Here is a 20441-nt window from a genome sequence, read left to right as displayed (position 1 = left end):
ATACCCAAGGTTTTCTCTACCCAAGGCAGGCCAGGGTGCATGCCCCCTGGGTCCCAATTCTTTCTTTCCGAATTACTCACATTCATCGGGAAGTAGAACCGGGGGTGGTGGCATTCCTTGAGTGAATAAACCGTTAAGGTATGGTATTTGACTATTTGCGATGCGTGATCCTGGAAATGAAAGTTGGTCTACGAGCTTGACCATTCTTCCTTCGTGCGGAAAACACATGACTCTAAAGAGCGAGGACACTATTGCCTCCATGCAATATATATAGTCTCGTCCAAGGAGTAAGTTATAAACCAAGGGTCCCTGGACGACCATGATGTTCATATGAACTGTCTTCCCTTTCAATGTAATTGGAACATTGGGGAGAATCCCTAACGGGTGACTGGTTCCTTTATCAAAACCTGATAGATTTCTCATCTCAGGTAAAAGCGCCGGGCAACCCAGTGCTTTCCAAGCAATAGAGGAAAGGATACTCACAGATGCCCCTTCATTCATGATAGTTCCAGCCATCACCATTCTGTAAATTTGGACTATGATTCTGAATGGGATACTGGCCGGTAACCGGGGTCTGCCTAGTTGATTCCAATCAAAGGATACAACTAGGTTGCTTGGTGGTGGGACCGAATATACGGCCGGATACGACCCTGACGATGTTCCTTCCTGCGATAAAGGAATGGGGGCATTGCCCTGATGCTCATCAGAGTCTGTGTTGATGAAAAGAATATGGACGGTGTCATCCTTATCCTCTTCAGTGAGGGTGTCATTTGAAGATGGGTCTTCAATGACGGAGTCATTAGAGGATGAAACCTCTGAAGGAAGAACCGGGTCAACTGCCGTTTCGACCTTTAGACTTTCGTCTGGTCTGGATTCAATAGGTTCATTCTCAATGACCGACACTTCAGCCGACCACTTGAGCGGGTCAGCCGGATTTTCAACTATCGAGGGATTAGGCGCGAGTTTTTGGTATCCAGGAGGAAGTCGTAACGGTGAAACCGGACGATCTTCTAAAACTCTCTTTGCCTCATCTAAGAATGGACATCGGTGGATGGCATGATCACCTTCACACAACATACAGGGTGATCTTGGTCTCCCTCTTCGTCCTTCACTCTCGCTAGTTGACGGACTGCAATCAACATGACTACCAGAGGTTGATGCTACCGGATTGTGCAACCTTGGGGACCAGTCCCTTAGTATCCGGGGAATACAAGGACAATCACGATGGAAGTGGGCCCCTTTACAAATGACACATGGCGATTTAGGCCCGGCCAGTGCAGTGTGTGGATTTTTGTCAGCTGTCTTTTGCTTGCCCCCAGTCGCCTTCGCCATAGGCCCCTTCTGCTTCTTTTCTCTTTTCTTCTTTTCCTTCTTCTCCATGGGAGGCTGACTTTTGCCGGCTCTACCTTGTGAAGATGAAGGATCAGAGGAAGAATTGTAAGAAGTGGAAGGCTGGTGGGTAGTTCTAGACTGTTCTGACTGTTGATTCGACTGTTCAGGATTAGTGGCGATCTGAACTACATTAGTTGAAAAGAGCCATACAGGTAGGCCAATTGTCAATCCTGGAAGTGACAATGTGGCCATATGAGGCGCACCAACATCTCCCCAAGAGGAGAAGGGATTTGGACTTCCACCAAGGTTACTTCCTTGGTTGGTGGGCTCCATACTTTTCAACTGAAAGATCAACGTGGGAATAACAGGTGATTATGTTCCGTTTAAAATAAATTTTATTAACGACGCTTTTAGACACAAACTTGCTTTTTCATGTTTTAAGAGTCGAGAAAAAGCTAAAGATGACTCTAGTCGCCTTCGATGTTTTAACGAGCCCGAAGTGACAAATGCTCGGATGGAATTTTTCAGTTATAGAGTTTGAAAAAGGCCAAAAGAAACTTCTCTGGAGTTCTAGGCAGAGGGTGTGCCAAACTTTTCGTGAAACCACAGAATACATTTTACGGTACGGGTGGTTGATCTTCGTGAATGCTGTGTTCACTGCATCGCGATCAGTAGGGCGGCCGACACGGCTTCCTATGGATAAAGGATAATTGCCTATAGGGGTCTCCCAATATATACGCGACGGTACGTGGGAGCACAAGTCCGTATTAGTGCCACCGACTCTCAGGAGGAATCACCCACCTTCGTAGAGATCGACAGTCACTATGTTTAACGACGCCGGAACACGTCTCTACCTAGACCTCTATGTGTTTGCGTTATGTTACAAAGCGTTGTTATGTAAATTGGATTTATTTTAATGTTGATCTTGCTTAGCAATTTGCCTTTAAGGATCACCACGAGATGTATGTAACAAATTCCTGAATGCAGTCTAAGATGAGAAGCAAACTTTTCAATCTTTCAACTTTGAAAATCTTAACTACTGAGGGAAAAGAAAGGCAAATCTTTTCACACAGATCATAGAGCACACACTAAATGCAAATTTTTCCTAAATCGCCAAGCAAACAGTCAAATGCAAAATGCACAATGCATGTATTTTCTTTTCCCTTTCTTAATGTAGATGGGTTACAAAAAGAAAGTTGTTATATAACTTTGATTTCGATTTAAAGTGAAAAAAAACAAGCTTGTCCAAAATCAAAAGACACCTTAAGATTCACTTGTTTAATCACTGGAAATGCATGAAATCAAACCATAATGACGAAAGTAAAATGACTAATCAGCTATGGACAACAAACAAGCTAACTCTTTAGACCAGCAAAATGCCTAACACAGGTTCAGATCTAAGAGGCCAAAAGCAAGACTAGTTTACTCTTCGTTATGGGAAATTGTAAATGATTAAGAAATACAAAAGAAAAAGTACAATTTCGTTATATAATAGAGGCAGAATGATGGCAAGTAATGTTGGTTTCAGAATAGGCACAAGACTGACACCTAGCAGCAAAATCTAAGTGAAAACAGGCAAGAGAAAGGGAGGAAACCCCAAATGCACTAGGCAAATTTGGGCCAACGCAGGTGCTGCACAGCCACTCTGGCTCTCAGCGCAGGTAGCCCCTTCAGGACCTGCGTTGCAAAGCAGGTAGCCTGTGTACTACCTGCTTTGGAAAACGAAAGTTGTGTTTTCACAGTTTCCGGGTCATAATTTTCTCAAAAATGCACAGTTTTTGCTCAAATCAGAAGCAATCAGTCAAGCACACTCAAAGGGATGATAAGGAAGGTGAAAAGATATCACTAAGAGCTTACAAGGATCCTTGTAGATCAGCTCTTCATATCATGAACTTGCTCAGAAATGAGCTAGAGTAGCTGCCCTCTACTTCGCTTTTGATATAGTCAAAAGCTTTTCGATTTGGTACTCTTTTGTTCAGGAAATGAATAGAAAAATACTACAAACACAATCAAACAGATACGATCCCCAGTGGAGTCACCAGTTTGTTGTAGGGAAAAGTATCCGATTCGGATGACCCTATCCCACTCTAAGGGTGATAGTACCTCAGCAACAACTGTAAAACAAACTACTTAAGGTTTACTTCTTTATGAAAGCAAAAGAGAATGGAGAAATGCACTAACCTTTGCCTTGCGCTTAATGTCGAATCCAGACTCTTCTCTTTGGCTGCTTGATCCCAGCTCCTTGCTCTTTTGCTGGCCCAGCTACAGTGAGATCCTGCAAAATAACAAAGAAGGAAACTACAAGGAGCATGCAATCATAACTGGTTCAAGGATTAGTGTAAACCAAATATACAATCATCACAATATATTATTGAAACAAGAGCATATAGAAGAACCTCAATAGCTTTTATTAATGAAGAAGTAAAGGTTCTGAGAGTGTTACAACCATTGAAGGCTCCAATCCAGCAACACTTCCCAGCAGAAAGAATTTCTCCTCTTCACCTCTCTCAAGAAATCACCCAATAGCTCTATAGTGAAACCAACAACATATCATTACTTTGCACAAAATTCCAGCCTCCTGAACTCATAGGAGAGAGCTCAATATATAGATGAATTGAGAAAGGATGAGTCAGCTTGCAACTGATGTGTAGCTGCCTTGTGTCCTCTCTCTCTTCAGTTAATCTTTAGTTGATCTTCAATTCTTGAGTCCACTTGGAGAACCTTGCTTCCACTTGGAGAAACAGAGCCTCTGACTCATCACAAGGCGAAATCCCTGATCCAAGTGTCATTTTTGGAGCAATGACTCAGTGTGCCACTTGTCCCATCTCGCTCAGCGTAGGTGGCCTTTGTTCCACTTGCTTTGCAACGCAGGTACACCATGGAGGATCTGAGTTTCAGCGCAGAAGCCTAGTGGAGCACCTGCTTTGATTTCAGGATTGCTTGTTTTTGAGTGTTTTCAGGTGGAGAACTGATCTGAGAGCTGTTGGTTTGCTGACCTTGTTCCTCTAGGGGTAGGAACATCATGTTTAGGGAACTTTGGATCCCTTGGATTATTGACAATTCATGCTTGTTGCTGTAAGGCACAAAATTGTCTATAACATAAAGCTACAGATGGAGCCTGAAGTTAGCCAGGTAGCCTTTGAAACTGTTTTTGCTATGCAATTACAGTAGTAAATAAATGCTACTTCAGTCTATCTCCAGTTTAGTTTTAGGCTTTGAACGACTGTCTCAAAAATTTGATCAGTTTCCTTTTTTATTCAAAGGATCTTTAGGAAAATTCAAGATTCTCACAATTCAAAATTTCCTAGAAAGATATTGTCAAAAGCTGTGTTCTTCAGATACTTCCAGAAAATACCAAAAATATACTTAAAAGCTGGCTACAAAGAAGAAAATCTGTTACACTAGATCAAATCTAGATCCAAATCCTCCAGCTATCTTTCAAAATCCCAATTTGATCCCTAAGAACCTTAGAAGCTAAGAAAATCAAGAAAATCCTACTGATTTAAACCTTGACACACAGTAGCAGAACTTTACCTAATCTGAGCTTACTCCCAGAAAGCAGCAGTCCTTTCTACCATTGCTGCAGCTTCTTCCAGTTCACCATCATCACTTGAAAGCATATTTTCCACTCCACCATCCACATCACATATTTCCACTGTTATCCCTGTTCTTCCAGCTGTCCCATTTATACCTATAAATATGGCAAATTGATATGCTCCCCTACAGTTACCTGCAAATCCAGGGGCTATGCCTCAAGATTATCAAAGCAAAATTACTTATTTTGATGGTATTGGCACCTACACAACACAACAACATACTAAGAAAATGATGGATTATTTTGAGAACTATGAAATTGATGATAATGATGTCAGAATGAAAATTTTGTCCAAAGCTTAACCGGTGATGTAAGGACCTGATTTAGGGCACTTCCTGTAAACACTATTGCTGACCCAGATGCCCTTTATCAAACTTTTTTAAATAGATGGGAAAAGAAGAAGGACCCATTACATATCCTATCAGAATATGAGAGCTTGAAAAGGGGCCCACAAGAAACTATTCAAGATTACTGTGCCAGATTCAATAATGTGTACAATGCTATTCCTCAGAACCTTAGACCTCCACCAGACTTGGCCTTGATCAAATTCCCTGATGGATTTGATTCTGACATGGCTTACCAGCTCAAGGAAAGAGCTCCTCCAAGCTTAGAAGACATGCAGAGCATAGCTGTCAGTGTAGAGGCCAATCTGATCTCTAAACGAGCTAGAGCTAGAGCTGAAAGAAGGATTCCGTTCAAAGAAGAGCCTTCTGCATTTTAGCAAAAACTGGATGCAATTATCAAAGGAATTGATAGATTGGGTGATAGAGTAGAAACAATTGAAAGGAAATCCTCTTGGGATGGTCAACCAAGTAACACCGCAAGAAATCCAAACTTCAGGAAAAATCAGAATCCCAATGCTGGAAAGGCTGGTCCTGACCAAAACATTAGACCTCCATTCCAGGAAAACTATGCTGAAGCTTCAACTTCTAGCGAGCCAACCGAGGATACTCAAATCAACCTAATGGGTCTAAACAGTGAACAACAAATCTTTTTGACCCAAGATGATCAAGAAGCTCATACCTTTAACCAATTTCAAACCAAATCCGGAGAATCATTAGATTTTAGAGAAGGATATGATGCAGCTGTCTATGAGGTTCATAAACAATACAAATTGAGGAGCAGAACAATAGATGTCCTTGAAACCAACAAGAAGAAAGATACCAAGCAGCCAAAAAAAGCAAAGGATAAAACTTCCCCTATAGAACTCCCTGCTAGAACATACCCTAACCCAAAAGAAACCACAGTTGAGGACATATCAGATGCCCCACCACTAAACAGTCAGCCTTCCACCTCCTTTCCTCCCAAAGAAAATGCAAAGCAATCTCCTAAAATTAATTTTAAAATAGATTCAGTTATTAACAGCACTCTTGATAAAGGAAAAAACATTGAAAATGCAGCAAAAAAAGAAAAGCTTGTTGCCCAAAATGCAAGAATTCAAATAGAAAAACCTTTCAATCTTGAAACCAAAATAAGCAAGTTAAAAATAGCCATTCCACTGTCCGAATTGGATAAACATGAGGTCTATAGAAAACAAATCAGCAGGTTACTCCAAATTTCAGAAAACAGAGATGCAGTGAATGTCCTAGATGACCAAGCAGAATTAATTTTTGGCCCTGAAGTAAATGGTAAATCAGTAGATGGAAGCATTCCTCCATTCTATGTGAGTCTGAACATTCATGACAAAGGACCTCACAATGCAATGTTTGATTCGGGAGCTTCCCATAATCTAATGCCTAAGTCGGTGATGGAAAAATTGGACCTAGATATCACAAGGCCATACAAAGACTTGTTCTCTTTTAATTCTAGCGAGGTCAAGTGTCTAGGCCTAATTAAAGATTTGTGTGTATCATTAGTCCAATACCCTGCCAAGACAATTTTAATGGATGTAGTGGTAGCTGATATCCCACCAAAGTATGGAATGCTTTTGTCCAGATCTTGGGGTGCAAAGCTCCAGGGATCTTTGCAGTTGGACATGTCTTATGCTACCATCTCAGTCTTTGGCTAGCCAAAGAGATTGTACCAAGAAACATTAATGAAATATGTGGTCAGCAGTCAAGAGAAACCCCAAAACTTCCCTATCTATTCCATACATTCTGATATGGACTCTTTCATCCTATACAATGCTGAAATTTGCCCCAAAACTGATGACAGGGTTCTAGAATCAGCACAAGGAAGAAGCATAAATGAAGAATCCATTGCTCAAGATCTAGAAATTGTTGAAATAATTGATACAACAGACACACAAGGGAAACCATATGAGTTTGTAAATCCAAATCTGCCCACCAAGCAAGTTTCTAAAACTCCTGATGCTAGCTGTAGTCAAGAAATCCTATGGTACTTAGAGTTTGATGGATCAGTTAATAAACTAGGAGCTGGGGCAGGGATTTGGATACATAATATGCAAAATGATCATGCTGAAGGACATGCATACAAGTTGAATTTTAGATGTACAAACAACATGGCTGAATATGAAGCCTTCCTACTAGGACTCAAATTGATCGAAAGTCTAGGGGCAGTTTGGATATCAACTTTGGGAGACTCTGATTTGGTTATTCAACCAATGAAAGGCAAATTTGTCACAAATGACCTCAAGTTAAAAGCTTATAGAGGGGCGGCAATTGAAATACTCAATATCTTTCTAGAATCATAGCTTACCAAAATTCCTCGGAACCACAATTTGCATGCTCACAGTTTGGCAACATTTTCCAGCACTTGTAAGCTGCCATTTGAGACTAACTATCATTTTACTGCTGAAATTAAACACAGACCAACTGTTCCAGACAATGTAAAAAATTGGAAATATTTTGATAAAAACACTCAAATCTATAATTTCTTGACTTTAAAAGAAGAATTTGCTAGAAAAAATATAGACACAAGCACTGTCTGCGAAATTGATGCAACTCATTTGATATTATGCACATGGTTGTCTTGAGTGCAGCTGGACCAACAACATACTGATGCATAGTGTCTGCGTCGATCTCCAAGTGTGTGCTAGTGACCATGCGCGTCAACTTGTCAAAATACATGCTCATCTCTAGCCGAACTTGCTTCTTGTCTTCGCCTCAGTGTGTGTGACAGATGGGTGGGATTGCATGTGTGCGCATAATGACATGCACGTTGTTGAATTCCCTTTGACACGATCAACAATGCTACTTAGCTGATCTGCTCCGTGCCAGCTGATGGGATGGATCTATAACCTGTATGGGTGTAGTTTCATCTGTCTGTGAATGTTCCGCCCCTTGTTGTACCTGTTCCTGCTGCAACTCATTCTCTCATTTATGCACCTCCTGTTCTTCCTTGAGTTGCTACTTCAACACATGCAACTCCTTCTCTATTCTGTTCTTTGCCTTTGCGCGATCTGCATCTCATGCCATCACCTCATAGCCTCAATCTCCAAAGCTACTTTCGTCATGAGTGGATCTGCATTGAACTTACAGCTTTGCTCTGCCTCTGTGTTGTCAACAACCTTCCTCTTCCATTCGTTGCGCGCGGGTGTGCTGCCTTCTGTTGATGCTGATGGTGCTTCTCATTGTGATGTCATTTCCATTAATCTTGATATCCTTGTCCATGAACAACTTGATGTCTTTTTGGAAAGGCAAGTTCATAGATACTTGAGCCACTGCATCCCTAGTTGATCTCCTAACAATGCCTTTGACTCTGCTCTTTTGGAAGTCATTGTACTTGTGCTGCTGAGGGATAGACAAACACTTATGATGCTTGGAGACATAGCAACACTCATGGAAAGTAATCTGTTAGTCAGAAACCAAAACAAACTTGAGGACTGACTTGCAACATACTTGTGTGATTGATCATGAAGGTTACGCAATTCCACCCGGAGGTCGAGAGACTGACTGCCAAAACTACGCAAAGCCCAGTTTGGGTTTTCAAGACGCTAATTGACTACTAGAACTACACAATGCACAGTTCAGCTTAGCCTGCTGAGGACTGAAACTGCGCAGTGCGCAATTTCAGTCAGCAGTGACATGCAACCAACAAACTGCATTGCGTAGTTTTTGGGGCCAGCAGGACACTTCCTCCAAGAATTACACAATGCAAGACTGGAGGATAGTGTTGGGAAAGAATTGCGCAATGAAAGACTGGAGGATAGTGTTGGCCAAGAATTTCACAATTTCTGGAGGGAAGGCAGAGCCTTCGCTTCCAGAAATGCGCAGTGCTAGCTAGGCAATGCATGGTCTGGGCCAAGGCATCCTAGATCGACAGATGAGCGACTGGAAAAATGAGAAGTATAAATGCATGATGAGATGAGTGCAAACAAGAGTGAATGATCATACATGCAAACATCAAGTGCAGGATTCAGAAAATAGGAAATCATGCATGTGTGTGAAGTGATTCGCCGCAACAACAACCGTCCGTGCAAAAACAATGTCATGCATGCGACATCAATAATGTTGGGTTGTGTTATGCTCTTGCCTTTATTTATTTTCTATTTTAGAATTCGTATGTGGGTAATTTATGTATGTGGTTAAGACCTACATTTGGAATCAGAGCTGTTTTGGCTTCAAGTGGACGCCTTTGTTGCTGAGGGGTTTCACTCGGGCCTGTGGTAGACCCTGTTCAGTGGGAGATTTGCGGGATTGAGTCTAGTGGTGAAAGAAGATGAAAAGTAGTGGAAAGATAGAGATCAAGAAATTTAATGGTCAGAGTTTTGAGTTGTGGAAACTCAAGATGAAGGATCTGTTGGTGGATAAAGATCATTGGATCAGAGTAGATCCGGTTACTAAACCAATAGGAGTGTCCAATGAAGAATGGAAGAAGTTAGATCGAAAGGGGAAAATGCACAATAGGATTGTGTGTCTTAGATTAAGTATTGTTGAATGTATCAGGGGAAGCTACGGCAAAGGCTTTATGGGACAAGTTAGGGACTTTGTACCAATCTAAGTCTCTGGTGAATAAATTGTTCCTACGGAAAAAGTTGTATAACCTGAGGATGAAAGATGGAGAGTTGGTGACAGAGCATCTGAATTAATTTAATATTGTGGTAATCCAGTTATTATCTATTGATATTAAAATTTCAGATGAAGATAAGTACATTAGTTTTTTGTGTTCTCTACCAGATTCGTGGGATAGTCTGGTTATTGCAATAGGTAGCAATACAATTGCGTTGCAGTTTGATGAAATAGTCTCATCCTTGCTAACGAAGAAGATGAGACGGAAAAATATGGAGTGCCAAAATGGTGATGCCTTGTCTATACGAGGATGGTCCCAAAATAGAAACAAAAATAAGTCATCGAGAGGAAGATCTAAATCTAGAGGGAGATCTAAATCTCCAGGAAAATTTGTAAAGGTGTGCTAGAAATACGGAAAGGAAGGGAACTACAAAAGGGACTATAAATCTAAAGCTCTTGACAAAGGAAAAAAATCTGATGATGCTCCTTTTGCAGAGGAAAAAACCACCTTAGATGAAGGTGGGGATGTGTACTTGGCTTCTTCTTCAAGTGCACATGTAGATCATGAGGCATGGTTGATTGACTTAAGTGCATCCTTTCACTTCACTCCCCATAGAGAGTGGTTCCACGAGTATGAGAAATATGATGGTGGTGATGTCTTCTTAGGCGATGATAGGAAGGCTAGAATCATTGGTCGTGGAAAAGTAAAGTTGAAGTTGCAAGGTGAAAGGATTAGAACACTTTTGGGTGTTCTGCATATTCCCGCATTGGCCATAAATTTGATTTCTGTAAGAAAGATGGATGATGTAGGTGTAAAAATAGTGTTCGAGAAATATACCTGCAAGTTGGTTCAGGGAACACTGGTATTGATGCGGGGAGTTCAGATTGGAACTCTGTGCAAGCTACAAGGTAGCAATGTTATTGATGGGTGAAACAGTTATGTAGTTCCTGAAAGTGGAGCAGAAAATCTGGTGGTCTCTCGAGAAAAGACCATGCTATGGAATCAAAGGCTTGGACATATTGGAGAGGAGGGCCTTCAAATATTTCATGGTAAAGGTATGGTAGAAGGTATGCGCAATAGCTCTCTGGATTTTGATTTCTGTGAAAATTGTGTATATGGGAAGCAAAATCAGGTGAGTTTCCCCTCTGGTGGTAAGAGGGTGAAACAAATATTAGAGTTTGTGCACAATGATGTGGTTGGACCTGTGAAGGTTCCATCACCGAGTAATTCTGTGTAATATGTATCATTTATAGATGATTTATCAAGGAATACATGGATATATTTCCTCAAGAAAAAATCTGAAGTCTTTGACAGGTTTAAAGAATTTAAGGTTCTGGTGGAAAACCAGATGGAGAAGAAGATAAAGATGCTGAGGACAGATAACGGTGGAGAGTTTTTCAAGAATGAATTTGAAGAATTCTGTAAGAAGTGTGGTATAGCATGGTAGAAGACTACTCCGTACACACCTAAGAAAAATTGAGTTGCAGAAATAATGAACAAGACGTTGATGGACAGGGCAAGAAGCATGCTTAGTGGTGCTGGGTTAGGACAAGAATTCTGGGTAGAGGCGGTGGAGATTGCATGTTACCCAGTTAATAGACCACCTTCATCAGTGTTGAAGGATAAGACTCCACAAGAGGTATGGATTGGAAAAAAACCCTATCTTTCAAATCTGATGTGATGCATATGTACATGTTCCAAAGGAGAAAAGAACAAAGTTGGATAGTAAATCTGAAAAGTGCATCTCTGTTGGATATAAGGATGGTTTAAAAGGATATAAGTTTTGGAACCCAGTGACAAGGAAGGTTGTGTACGGCTGAGGTGTGGTGTTTAGAGAGGTGAAAGATGTTATTAAACATGAAGTCCAACCAATGGAACCTGAGAATATAAAGTTTGAGCTTAAGGAGGAAGAATCAGACTCTACAGTAGAAGAGGAATCAGAAGATGGAGAACCACAAACTCCGGTTGTGAGATGATCAGTTCGAGAAAGAAGGCAGCTAGAAAGGTATAGTCCATCTGATTTCTGTTCAAATTTTTCTTCTATTACTGATGATGATCCCAGAACTGTGAAGGAAGCAGTAAATTCAGAGGATGGAAAACTCTCAAAAGAGGCCATGGCTGATGAAATGACATCTTTGCACAAAAATGAGGCTTGGGATCTAGTGGAGTTGTCGGCTGGAAGGAAACCCATTGGCAGCAAATGGGTTTTCAAGAAGAAGATGAATGCAGAAGAAAAGGTGGAGAAATACAAATCTCGGTTGGTAGCAAAAGGTTATTTCCATGTGTCGAGAATTGATTTTGGTGATATTTTTTCTCCTGTTGCCAAGGTAGCTTCTATTAGATTACTTGTATCTGTTGTCGTTGATTTTTAGTTTGAGGTAGATCAGATGGATGTGAAGACAACATTTGTTCATGGGGATCCTGAAGAAGAGATCTACATGAAGCAACCTGAAGGCTTTGCGGTGAAGGGTAAGAAAGAACTAGTACGAAAGTTAAAAAAGTCTCTGTATGGGTTAAAACAGTCACCAAGGATGTGGTATCATAAATTTGATACATTTATACGGGTACTTGGCTTCACCAGAAGCAAGGGAGATCACTGTGTGTATTTTAAATTAATTGGTGACCGTGTTATTTATCTGTTCTTGTATGTGGATGATATATTGCTGGTTGGAAATGACAAAGAAATTATCCAAGATTTGAAGACCCAATTGTCCTCCAAATTCAACATGGAAGATCTTGGTGTTGCAAACTATATTTTGGGCATGGAAATTAAAAGAGATCGGGTAAAGAGGAAGCTCTAGTTAAACTAGAGGAAGTATGTCCAGACAATACTGCAAAGGTTTAATATGCAGGATAGTAAACTGATGAAGGTTCTTATTCTCGTAGGTGTACATTTATCCATTGAATAGTGTCCCAAGACACAAGAAGAGGAAGAGGAAATGTCCCGTGTTCCATATGCAAGTGTAGTCGGTAGCTTGATGTATGTGATGATCTGTACTAGACCATACATTGCACGTGTAGTGGGAGTATTGAGCAGGATTATGTCAAAACTAGAGAAGGAGCATTGGACATCAGTGAAGCAGGTTTTTAGGTATTTGCATGGCACTAGTGATTATGGTTTGTGCTACCAAGGAAGACTAGAATTGGACAGAGTTTTGGATATCCATGGCTTTGTTGATGTAGACTGGGTTGGAGATATGGATCAGAGAAGACCTACAAGTGGATATGTGTTTAACCTATTTGGAGGTGCAGTCAGTTGGATGAGTAAGAGACAATTTGTAGTGGCACTTTCAACTACAAAGGTAGAATACATTGCAGCCACTCATGCAAGAAAGGAATCAGTTTGGTTGCAGAGATTGTGTTCAAGTATGGGGTTAGTACAACGAGATATAAGGATAGATTGTGATAGCCAAAGTGGATTTTTCTTGGCAAAGAACCCTGCTTATCATTGAAAGACAAAGAACATTGATGTTTAGTATCACTTTGTGAGGGATATGATAGAAGACAAAAAGGTGTTGCTGGTAAAGGTGGACACTTTGAAGAATACTGTAGATGCATTGACAAAATATTTGAGCTCTGACAACTTCTCTTGGTGTAGAGAAACAATGGGCATTGCAAGGTTGGATAAATGACTAAGCTCTCTTGTGGCCCCCTATGGAAAGAAAAAAGATAAGTGGGAGAATGTTGGGTTTTGTTATATTATTTCCACAACTAGTGGGGGCTTATAGGGGGTTGGCAGCCCCCTTGTCAAGGGGTATGCAGGGGTCCCCCTTGCATAGGCTCTAGGTGACAGCGCCCTGGGGAAAAAAAAATAATACCCTACATTACCTATGGTTTTGTGCATGAATTTCTTACATGGTTTTGGGCACGATGGTTTTCGGTCGATGGTATTATGTAGATTTGGTCGAGGGAACTATAGTTATGTTCTAATCTAGGGTTAATGGATTAGGGTTTGTGGATGCTTCGACATTTATATATATGCATTGTAACATTGAAATGAACATAATGAAAAATCAATCTGGTAGTCCCAGTTTTGGGATCTAGGGTAAAATCTCTATGTATAATTTGTTTTATGCGTTATGCTCTCGCCTTTGTTTATTTTCTATTTTAGAATTCATATGCAGGTAATTTTTGTACAAGGTTAAAACCTACAAGTGAGATGCAGACGAAAATTGAAATGGTGCTTCGACAAGCTAACATACATCAAAATGACAACAAGCGTTCACTGAAATCAAGTAGACAACACTCACACAAAGTGAAAGACAAAAAGCGACAGAAATGCAGTGTGAGACATGAGAAGTGGGCTTACCCCGAGACATCTAAGTTGAATGTGTCGATGAATTCTAGATGCAATGTGGGATATTAGAGCTGCAAGGTTGATGTGAGGAATGAGCTCTAAATTGTGCGCTTGATGAGTTTTGATAAAATCTAGGTTGTGAAGTGCATGCCACAAACCTAGGAAAAGCGACACTTGGCGGGAGGTTTCTAAAATGATCCTTGCATGTAACCTCTAGCTGCTAAAAATAGATCCCTGAATTGAGGGATGCCTTTGCATGCTGCCTTGGGAGAAATATTCCATGCATGCAAATTAGTTTTACTCGGTCCTGGAGGGAATCGGTCAACCTGAAGGCACATGCATCGGTCTGTGAGCCTAGGATGAAAATATGCGTAGTTTCTGGGCTGAGCAGGGATGGTTGTCCCAGAGGAATTGTGCAATTTCTAGGAGGAACAGGTGACTATCTCCCGAGATTTCACAATTTCTGTGGTGAGCAGTTGCCCTGGGTCAGACCTCAAAATTTTCTCAAGGAATCATGTCTGACTGTGATGTGCAATTTCTGAGCCCAGCAGGCTTCCTGGCTACATTTGCGCAATTTCTGATAGTTGCTAGACTGGCTGTCCCAGAGGGATTGCACAAATTCTAGGAGTAGTAGGTGATTGTTGCTCAGAATTGCGTAATTTCTGGGCTGAGCAGCTGCCTTGGGATGAATTGGGTAATTTTTGAGAGGAAGACTGTCAGAAAGAATTGCGCAATTTTGGAGCCCAACTGGGTGTCCAGCTAGGTTTTCACAATTTCTAGAGGGAAGCCTGGTTCCCCTCCAGAATTGCATAACTCCCAGAGGGAGCTGCTCAGCTAGCAATTGACATTAAGTCTGGAAAGAATCTTGTGAAGGGGGTTGAACAAACTTGCATGCACAGGCTAACAAGACTCTGTGAAATAATTGAAGCTGATGTGCTTGACAGTGCAAAACATGCTACGGAGGATGGTCGGTAGGGAGGCTCCAAAATTAAGCTAAGGAAAAATTTTGGAGGGTGTTTGTAGCTGCTACAACACTTGGCGACACACTGGTAGAACTCTAGCTCTCCGAATGGACCTTGTTCATGAAAAGCAAGTCTAACACCTCTGGAAGTATTGTTTAGTTCTCTATTCATATTGGTTTCCACACTTTCTTGATTGTAAGATGCAGCATCTGCCAAGCCCTTGGTCGGTCGACACACATTCCAATCCAAGTCGACGCAATTTTTTCGATTGGGGATGAGGGGTATATTGTTGTACAAGCAGTATAGTTGTCTGAGTTTTAGTTTCATCTTTGGTGTTGCTCCACTGCTAGCAGGCCTAGATAGTACCCCGGTGGAGTCACACAGGAACACAAGTATCTCTTCACTACTAGCGACCCTGGTCAGTACCCTGGCAGAGTTACCTGCATCACCTCTCTATGTAGGAAGCCTTTCTCTTCTTTCACCTTATTCATTTTTCATTTTTTTCGAAAATTTCACTTTTTCATTTTTTCAATTTTGATTTTCCTAACTGTGCAGAACACTTATTCATTTCAGAGGCAGAAGAGGGATCCTGACTTACTGAGAGCATAAGAAATTGTTCTTTAAGAGAAGTAGTTTATATATACCTCTGACGTGCTTATTAAGGTTTCCCCCCTCAACTTACTCTACTTGATTGAGCTGACAAGGAAACCCAAAAACAACCGACTAGAATAGACGATACTAGTTAGCATGCAAGCGTTGTGTTTTCACCAAGGTTCACTTCGAACAATATGTATTTTCCATTGATGTATCATGGAATGAAAACAATAAGTTCTTACATAAGAGAGTAGACAACAAATAACCAAATGTTGATAGTTGTACAAGTCCTCTTGTACTTTACCCAACTTGTTTCAAGAGTCGCACATAGTCCAGGTGAAACTAACCTACGGGCAATAATAGGAAAACAAACCAAAAAGCAAGAAGTAGAAGAAAATGCGAAAGAAAAGTGAGTAAGAAAACAAAAAAACACACAAAGGAAGAAGGAAACATGCATGCAATCAAACAACTCAAAAAGAAAACACTACTCCTACTCCTAAACTAACCGTGCATGGGTCGTCTTACATGAAGTGATATTTCCAATGCAGCCACTGACACATTGGTTGACCCATGTTGGTGAAGGAATGGTTCGTGAAAAACATAGTTGTGCGAGCTAGCAGATGTGAAAGATACAACAATGAAGACATACACAATATGAGCTTACAAGCATCCACATAACAAAAATGAGTGAAAGCGCATGACATGCACATGGTGGAATTTCCATGGTGTTGTGCTACACTACGTGCATATGATGAGTGTATGCATTCCCTTGACTGTGACATGCAAGAAAATGTGAGAAAGGTAGACCACTTACATTGTGCAAGTGTTCTTGTTGTGTAATATTCCTCCAATGCATGAGTGATGGGATCGTGTAGTTCGAGTGGAGGAAGCAAAATCTAGGTGTTTAGTTGATCTTCAACGCAAAGAAGAGAGTGATGAGGAGCCTTACATGTTTCAATAATTTCCTGATGAAGTCAAACCAACCTCAGGACAGTGAGGTCCTGACATAACCATCATCTCAGGTTGAAGTGCCTTGATAGTCTCGGGGGTTTTGACTTCATCGATAGATAGATCATCGTAGACTAGCGTCCTAGATATATTAACAACAATTGAATCGACAACGTGATCAAATGAAGAAGTGGAGAGATCACGACAACCAAGATCAGAAAATTTAGGATGTTTGTCAGCATCATCATGATTTGATGAATCGTGCAGAGGGGTAGATGAGAAGCAAGGATGTTTACCCTCTGTGTTTTCAGAAATGATCGATGATAGATTGGACAGATTTTTGGAGGAAGACATGCCCTCTCCGCAATGTAATGATATACTGTCATCCAATGTGTCCTGTGAACGATCGGAAGTAGAAACATTTGGAAATGAGTTTTCACAGGGGAAATCAACAGTGGTAGAATCACAAGGGATTTCAAGATAAAGCAGATGAGGCACGACTAGAAGGGATTCATCCTTCACCATGGTTTATTCTTTATATTCCCACACGCAGTCATCATGAATGATGGTGCAGGTTGGTTGCACAACACTAACTTCGTCAACAACTTGATCCTCATTCACAACAGGTGAGGAGTCCAGAATGGAAGAACACAAGACAGTACAATCTGGAGGATCAAAAGAACGTGGGGATGGAGGTTGAGGGAATGAATCCACATGACAACCAACAAGCTTGCAAGCCAAATCTACACAGATATCAAGAGCAGGTGGGGTGGGAGAATGTGAAAGTTCAACAGATGTGTGTGCATAATATCCCACATCACTCTGCAGTGGTGGAGCTGTTTGATGAGGTGAAGGCAGACAACCACTTGTGACAATAACTGTGCCTTCTTGTGATTGCGTAGCTCCATACCCGAAGTGTGTTGAGCGGGGTTCGAATGATTTCAAGAATTGTGGATTTTCGGATATGTGAAGAAGATACTCAAATCTTCCATAAATAAATTGCAAATCAATTTCATCTTCAGGAAATCATTATGCAAGATTACAAAAGCATATGTAAAACTACTCAATGGATTCATCAGGTGCTTTTCATAATTTCAAAAAAAAATTATTGAGTGCTTTACGGTTAAAGTGATTGAAAGCATGGAATATCTTTGCGACCAGATGAGCAAGAGAATGAATATATTTTTTGGGCAGCATGGCACACCAGTGCATTGGGTGCCTTCGAAGCATGTAGACGAACAGCACACAACCCATGTAATCTTCAAATATTCCATGTCTTTCACATGAGCCTACAATTCCGACCGCATGCCTAACCAAGGCTACGTAGCCTCCACCATCATATGTTTTGTGTGACAAGTTATCTGAGAGCTCTTCCAAGATTTCAAAGTCGTCTCCACAAGACATACACTCCGGAAGAGAAACTCTGTAGTTAGTCTTGATGGACTTGCAAAGAATCAAAACAGATGTGAGGACTCAGCTTTTCATTTGGCCCTCCTTGTAGCACCAAAATGTTGACATTTCTAGACCCGCCAACATATCAGGGGATCTCCCCGGTAAGATGTCCCAACAAGACCTTAGACAGTTTGGTGTAGGAGTCCCAGCAGTGGGTCGTACAGTATCGCCTTGATTGCGGTTCCGCACAAAGGCAAGTAAGATGTCCCTATTGGTAGCAAGGATGTGACAATTGTGGCAAGTCAAGGAAGGTGCATGAGCGGTTCTAACACATGGAGGGTGAGGTGAGTGCGCCCCTTGGAAACATGTGATATCACGGAGTTAAGAAGGGAAGACACGAACAAAGATGCATCACAACATGGAAGGAAAGTTATCTAACAATCCAAAGTGATGGTTAAACCAACAACACATTTCAGTGAGATTCATACATACATATACAGAAAATAGCTACACATGCATGCGCAATAAAATAGATACATATATCATTTAGAGTACACAAGATAGCTAGAATATGATATGACATATGCATCAAATGTGTTGGCTTTGTTATATTAATAAGTGTAAGTTCCAATCATACAATACAACCATGACCAACCACTAGTTCTGACATCGGAACGTTACAGTCACTACCACCTGCTCCTCCAAAGAGATATACTAGTTCTGCGCAGTGGAGAAGCCAAGGCTCATTACAATACTGTCCAAGCTTTCTATAAGATACTCCTATTGGAAGCTTGGCTTACCAAAATCCTCTACAATGAGTTATGAGGGACTATTTATAACAAAGGGTGGGGTGACCCTTGACATTACCCTTTGTGACCATTCATCTATCCTCATGACTCTTCAACTACTCTATGACTGTTACATTCAACTATCGACACTTGAACTTCCACTTGACAAGACGTACATACAATCTGCACATGTACCCATGTGAGACAAAATGGCTTGAGCAAGCCATGTAAGACATCACTAACACTCGGACTGTTGTGGTGAGACCAACTCTTTGACATCCTTGTGATGGTCAATGGTGGTGAACTGATGCCAAGCTTGGTCATCTGTGATGGTGTCTGTGTGCTCAATGGTGACATCCTGCTGAAAGCAAACTCTTGCCTCTGTTGCATCCGGGTACACTGATATGGTCCCTCTGTCCAACTCATTTGATAACATGTGCATGGTTGTCTTGAGTGCAGCTGGACCAATAACATACTAATGCATAGTGTCTGTGCTGATCTCCAAGTGTGTTCTGGTGACCATGCACATCAACTTGTCAAAATACATGTTCAGCTCCAGTCGGACTTGCTTCGTGTCTTCGCCTTGGTGAGTATGCTAGATGGGTGGGATCGCATGCATATGCAAAATGACATGCATGTTGCTGAATTCCCTTGCATGAGATCAACAACACTGCTCACCTTGTCTGCTTCGTGCCAGTTGCTGGGATGGATCTATAACTTGTATGGCCATAATTTCATCCGCCTATCCATGTTGCGTGCCTTGTTGTACCTATTCCTGCTGCAACTCATTATCTCATCTATGTAGCTCCTGTTCTTCCTTGAGTTGTTGCTTCAATGCATGAAACTCCTTCTTTGTTCCATTCTTTGCCGTTGTGTAATCTTCATGTCACATTGTCACCTCATAGCCTCAATCTCCAAAGTTGCTTTCTTCATGACTGGATCTTCTTTCAACTTGCAGCTTTGCTCTGCCTTTATGCTGTCAACAACCTTCCTCTTCCATTTGTCGTGCATGAGTGTGTTGCCTTCTGTTGCTGCTCATTGTGATGTTGTTGCCATTGATCTTGATATCCTTGTCCATGAACAACTTGATGTATTTGTGGAAAGGCAAGTTCATAGACACTTGATCGACTGCATTCCCAGTTGCGTTCCTAAAAGTGTCTTTGACTCTCCTCTTCTGGAAGTCATTTTACTTGTGCTACTGAGAGATAGACAAAAACCTATGATGCCTAGAAACATAGAAACACTCATGGAAAGAAATCCGTCAGTCGAAAACCAAAACAAACTTGAGGACTAACTTGCAACATACCTGTGTGATTAATCGTGAAGGTTGCACAATTTGTGTCGGGAGGTCGGGAGATTTACTGCCAAAACTATGCATGGCCCAGTTCGGGCTATCAGGAGGATGACTGACTACTAGAACTACGCAAAGTATAGTCCATCCTGGCCTGCTGAGGACTGAAACTGTGCAATGCACAATTTCAGTCAGCAATGACATGCAACCAGCAAACTGCATTGCAAAGTTTATAGGGCTAGCAGGACACTGCCTCCAAGAATTGTGTAATGCAAGCCTGGAGGTCAGTACTAGGCTAGACTTGTGCAATTTTTGCAGGGAAGGCAGAGCC

The 20441-nt window shown here is 41.3% G+C and overlaps 1 pseudogene; it reads right to left on the bottom strand.

Annotated features, from left to right (window-relative positions):
- LOC149265126 (uncharacterized) overlaps positions 1–20441 on the bottom strand; it is a 119317-nt pseudogene that overhangs the window by 56114 nt on the left and 42762 nt on the right.

Source organism: Pinus tabuliformis, chromosome 6 (genome assembly GCF_031772625.1).
Source record: "Pinus tabuliformis cultivar Carrire ecotype Pingquan chromosome 6, CPIR1, whole genome shotgun sequence".
NCBI lineage: Eukaryota > Viridiplantae > Streptophyta > Pinopsida > Pinales > Pinaceae > Pinus > Pinus tabuliformis.
The sequence above is the reverse complement of the archived record's forward strand: the minus strand, read 5'-3'. Positions and strand labels throughout refer to the sequence as shown.